General features: G+C 37.9%; 1 protein-coding gene across 1 annotated transcript in view; it reads left to right on the top strand.

Annotated features, from left to right (window-relative positions):
• The first annotated feature begins 978 nt into the window (after positions 1 to 978).
• LOC307136054 (D-beta-hydroxybutyrate dehydrogenase, mitochondrial) overlaps positions 979 to 6000 on the top strand; it is a 39523-nt gene continuing 34501 nt past the window's right edge. The window contains exon 1 of the mRNA XM_079832798.1: positions 979 to 1097. The gene's annotated coding sequence lies outside the window, so the exon portion shown is untranslated. The remainder of the gene's footprint in view (positions 1098 to 6000) is intronic.

The raw sequence follows: 6000 nt of genomic DNA, 5'->3' as shown, positions 1-6000 counted from the left end.
TTGTCTGAGAGGGGCACTTTTGATTCATTGTGAAAAAGGGCAGGGGCTCGAGCACCCAAAGCCCCCCCCCTCTGCACGTGCCTGAAACAACGACAAGGTAAATCATCCATTTAGTTTTCAATTCCGCATGTTAGCAGCAGCATTCTCCGTATGTGTCCCTTCCTCCAGTGTGACAGTGGCATTAAAGCTCATTCTGATTCTGAAGATGAACTTTTACTGGACTGACGCAACTAGATTTACTTGATTATCTACACATAATTATGAGGGGGGAAAATCAAGAAGTCTAGAAGTCAGTGTCCATAAACAAAGATTTCAGCAGGGCCATGGGACAGCCAAGCAAGTCACAGTGATTGTGATCCTTTATGGATAGCTTTCTCCACATATTACCTAAATGTTTAAGTGATCTGTCTTCTTCTACTGGCAGTTCTTAGAATATGTCCATTAACAGTAAGTTATATATCATGTGACTATAAGACAGCTTTCCCATGACAGTCAGCTCATAGCACACGCTGTCAGTGAATCAGCTTCCATTTACACCCTAGTATGTTGTGCTATTACTAATTCTACATATAATTTATAGATTTGTTAAATAACATATTAAATAGAAAAGACTGAAACATATTCCACCAATAATGCTTGATTCAGAGCAGTCACTGAATTTGAATTTATAGATTAATTATTCTATACAATTGTATAAATTAACTGTAAAATCATTTTTGTGTTATTATTGAGTGGCTACTTTGCATTTCAATGTTAAGTTTTCTCATAGCACACAGCTACAGTTGCTCTTGTATTGATTCATTGTCATTGAGACATGAAATCAGGTTTTCAGTTTCGTACTCCTTTGTCAGATACTTATGATGTAGATCTTTATCCTTTCCATCCAAATTATTGCGTGGCATTTCTGACTGCAATCACGAGTGTCATGATGTCACTGTATTTGGTTAGGTTGGGTTAGATAAATGTTTTCCCACCAGCATACAGCTGAAGAAACCTCTTTTGAGACTGACGCCAACCTCTTCAGCCCATGAAAAAATAAAGGGCAAATAAAGGTACTTTTTCTTCATATTCCAGGATATTCATCACAAGAAGCTAAAGTAAGTTTGGGGAGGGATGCATTGCATTGTGGACAAAAATACTATTAACATTTTAGGTTAAAAATTGTGGGGAAAGTGTATATTTTAGATGTCAATGCTGGATACTAACTCTGTTGATTTTTAAATGAATAAATAATCTGTTTTGTCTCTCAATTAATATGTGGTGATTAAAAACAGCTTGTATAATAATTATAATTCTATTTATAAAACTGTAAAAGTGCTTTTTAAAGTAATGCTGCAGGACATGCTGTCACACTAAACAACATTTCAAGCTCTTTTAACATGGTGTTTCTAGAATACAGACTCCCATATACTGAATCAACACAAATAGGTTAAGCTTTAACTTATTTTATGCTTACCACCAATCTTAAAAATCTTTCTGTTATATGAAAATATAGGTCTGTGCAGTCTTTTTTTTCTTTTTCTGATCCTGGTTCTATTCTAGGTAAAATTCACTCTGTGTTCACCCGCTATCTGATTAGAATGATTTTCTTCCTAACTTAACCGATCCCACTAAATTAAAAATAAAATACCGGGAAACCAGAGGGTGTCGCCCAATGGAAAAACCTCCCAAAAGGCACATGCTCCACTCTAATAGCTGCTATGTAAACTTGGAGAGTAGATGCCCACACCGAAAAACGACTCTGTTGAAACTCCAACACTAAACTCACAGGGCATTGAATTGGGTCCAAGTCATGTTGCCTACAGGAAATTAAAAGCTTCCACTTAAGGTCATCCAACTGCCTCGTAGAAGGGGCTTTAGAGCTCAACATGGTGTCTGCAATCTCAGCCTAGAGGCTGGAACACATCAAAGTGCTCCATTCAGAGTCCACACCACAAATCCGGACGAGGGTGCCAAATCATGCCTTGAGCCTGAGACAGCAGGTCCAACCAGAGGGGAATTTCCCACGGAATGCCCTCTAAAAGAATGATCAAATCCGACAAGCATACCTGTGAGGGCTACTAACAATGGTCGTTCCCCCCTGTCTGTTCGCACTCTGAGCATAACTGTGGAATGAAAATCGATCGGCGGAAAGACATACAGACTGGTCCCGGGCCATTCCTGGGTCAGCATGTCCACTCCCAAAGGCAAAGGGGTGACAGGGAAAACCAGAGCGGACAAGGAGTGGTCTCACTCATGGCAAACAATTCCACCTCCGCCCAGTCAAACGTCTGCCATATCCAGCAATTGAAATCCTCTAAGAAGAGGTACTAACCGCTTGAGCGCTAGGAACACTGCCAGTATCTACAAACAATTTATGTTCCAGCCACAGTGAGCATCTGTCTAAACTCTAAAAGCCAGACGGCCTGGATACACCTCCCCGTGATTGTCTGTCATGATCGTCTGTCGTGATCGTCTTGGAGTGACAACGCACCCCTCAGAATACGGATGCCCTGGAGCCGCTATGGGGCCAGAGCCACATCCATACACTTTGAAAAAGTTTGAGGTGCCAGTGGCTGAATGGAAGAACCCGACATTGCTCCGATTTGCCACAAAATTGAACATGACAAACTTCCTGTGCCTCTTCATGATCTGAATGTGAAAATAAGCATCCTTCAGATCAATAGTCACAAAGCAATCTCCGGCTCAGAAGACAAAATAGACTTCAACATCGGCATCTTGAATTTGCTCACTCTGAGTGAGATTCAGACAACACAAATAATTCAAATAATCTTAAATAATCTTCGTTAACCGGTCTTCGCCTGGACAAAACCCGGTTTGGAAGGCAACAGGGGCCAGAACTGAAGTCAGCGTCAACTGAAGTCAAGATGGGTCGCAAGACACTCTTCCAAAATGGTCATCCAGTTTTGACTTGGCCTGATTTTGTGCCGGTTCGCTCTCCCATTCCAATCCCAGTTTATCCACAACGGCGTTACCACATCCAACAACTTGTGGGAAAGTGTGTTTCTCCTGTTCGCAAGGAGGAGTCCTCTCAGTCTAATCAAGGTAACGGTCACCACAACGGAAGGCCCGCCTCTCCATTCATTCGATTGGACAATAGAAAAAAAACTGCAATGCTGTCAGGTGTTTTTCTGCTCAGAGCTTATTTTTTTCCAACTTCAGAGCCCTCCTATAATAAAGCGAGCCATCCGGGGTGCATAAACAGTGCGCAAAGCGCTCACTGCCAACAGAAAACTATTCTAAAAAGGCGCCTCTTACTGCAAAAACGCGTTCTGTCTGATCGGGGCCTTAGAATGAAAGCGAGCCTTGATCACAACACTTTCAAACGCAAATTCTTTATAGAGAATTTATAAAACACAGAACCATAGAGACTGAAAATAGATATAAGAAATATAAGAATAAGTTAACCAATATTATGAGAACTTGTAAGAAAGAATATTATGCAAAACTATTAGATAACAACAAAAATAATGTTAAAGGTATGTGGAACATCTTAAATAAAATGATTACAAATAATACCAGACAGGCTAATTATCCACATTACTTTACGGATAATGATGAAAATATCAATAATATGGAGGATGTGGTGAATGAGTTTAACCAATTTTTGTAAATGTGGGTCCAAACTTAGCAGAGCAAATTCCAGTTCCACAAACATTAGAAAGTAGATATAATAATCTAGTTGAAAGAAATCCCAGCTCAATATTTTTGACAGCAGTTGATGAAAAAGAAATAAAAGATATTGTTAAAGAATGCAAAAGCAAACCATCCACTGATCATGATGGAATAGACATAAAAATCATACAAAAAGTAATAGAGGAGATTGCCAAACCATTAACGAACATTTGCAATTTATCCTTTTTAACAGGCAAATTTCCAACAAAAATGAAAATAGCAAAAGTTACTCCTATATACAAAAATGGAAACTGACACTAATTCACAAATTACAGGCCTGTCTCTCTATTACCACAATTTTCAAAGATTCTAGAAAAACTATTTAACAACAGATTAGAGAAATTCATCGATAAAAATAAACTACTCTCAGAGAGTCAATATGGATTTAGGGAAAAAAACTCAACAGCACTAGCATTAACAGAACTCATTGAAGAGATCACAAATGCCACAGATAAAAATAAATGTGCAGTTGGAGTATTCATTGATCTAAAAAAAGGCATTTGACACAATAAATCATGACATATTAATCAATAAATTGGAAAGAATCGGGATCAGGGGGGTAGTTTTAAATTGGGTAAGCAGTTATCTGAGAGACAGGCAACAATTTGTGAAGATAGGAGAGTATTCATCTGAATGTCTGGGCATGGCTTTTGGTGTCCCACAGGGGTCAGTGCTGGGACCAAAGTTATTTCTTATTATATATTAATGATATTTGCAAAGTATCGGAAGTATTGAAGTTTGTATTATTTGCAGATGACACAAACATATTTGGTTCAGGAGACAACTTACAGCTACTTTCGGAATTAATCCCTTCAGAATTTAAGAATATAAAACAATCGTTGGATATTAACAGATTATCGATACATTTGAGTAAAACTACATTCATGGTATTTGGAAACTGTAATTCAAAGCAACAAGCACAAATACAGATAGAGGGGGCTAACTTAGAAAGAGTAAATGAAAATAAATGTCTTGGAGTGATCATAGATGAAAAGATCTGCTGGAAGCCTCACATAAAATACATCAAAACCAAACTGTCCAGAAGCATTGCAGTTTTAGCTAGGGCTAAGCATATGCTGGATCTTAAATCTCTTCGCATCTTGTACTGCTCATTATTTTGACCTTATTTGAACTATTGTGTAGAGGTTTGGGGAAGCACATTCACTACAGCTGTTAGTCATAATGCAAAAAAGAGCTATGAGAATCATTCATAATGTTGGATTTTGTGAACACACAAATTCATTATTTTGGCAGTCGAGATTATTAAAATACTACAATCAAATTGAATATCAAATTGCAGTATTCATGTTCAAAGTAAGAAATAGGTTATTGCCTGGGAATATACAAAAGATGTTCTTTGAGAGGGAGGGAGGGTACAACTTAAGGGGAAGGGAAAACTTTAAGACTAATAGATTCAGAACAACAAGGAAAAGATTATGTTTATCAATCTGCGGAGTTAAATTGTGGAATAAACTAGATGAAAACTTAAAGAGATTCCCTAACATATTCCTCTTTAAAAAAAAATTATACAGAAAAGATTTTTAAGAAGTATCAAGAAGTACTGTAGGAAAATAGGAGAGCTCCTCTGTTATGATTTGAAATACTTGTTAGTGGTCATATTGAAGTATGCATGTATGTATGTATATGTGTAGGTATGTGTGTTATGTGGATATAGGGGTATAAATATGTATGTGTGTATGTATGTATATATATTGATGTGTATATGTGTATGTATATACAACCCCAAATCAGAAAAAGTTGGGACAGTATGGAAAACGCAAAAAAAAAGAAAAAAGAAGTGATTTCTAAATTTACTTTGACTTGTATTTCATTGCAGACAATATGAACACAAAATATTTCATGTTTTGTCTGGTCAACTTCATGTCATTTGTAAATATGCATCCTTTCCTGTCATTCAGACCTGCAACACATTTAAAAAAAAGTTGGGACAGTAAAGCATTTACCACTTTGTAATGTTGCCATTCCTTTTCACAACACTTAAAAGACGTTTAGGGACTGAAGACACCAAGTGATGAAGTGTTTCAGGTGTAATTTTGTCCCATTCTTCCTGCAAACAAGTCTTAAGGTGGGCAACAGTACGGGGTCTTCGTTGTCGCATATTGCGCTTCAAAATGCGCCACACATTCTCTATTGGAGACAGGTCGGGACTGCAGGCAGGCCAGTCAAGTACCCGTAGCCTCTTCCTCCGCAGCCAGGACTTTGTAATGTGTGCAGAATGTGGTTTTGCATGGTCTTGTTGAAATATGCATGGACGTCCCTGGAAAAGATGTCTTTTTGAAGGCAGCATATTATGCTCCAAAATCT

Source organism: Gobio gobio (genome assembly GCF_949357685.1).
Source record: "Gobio gobio genome assembly, chromosome: 13".
NCBI classification, from domain to species: Eukaryota; Metazoa; Chordata; class Actinopteri; order Cypriniformes; family Gobionidae; genus Gobio; species Gobio gobio.
Note: the sequence above shows the minus strand (reverse complement) of the source record. Positions and strands in the feature narration are given on the sequence as shown.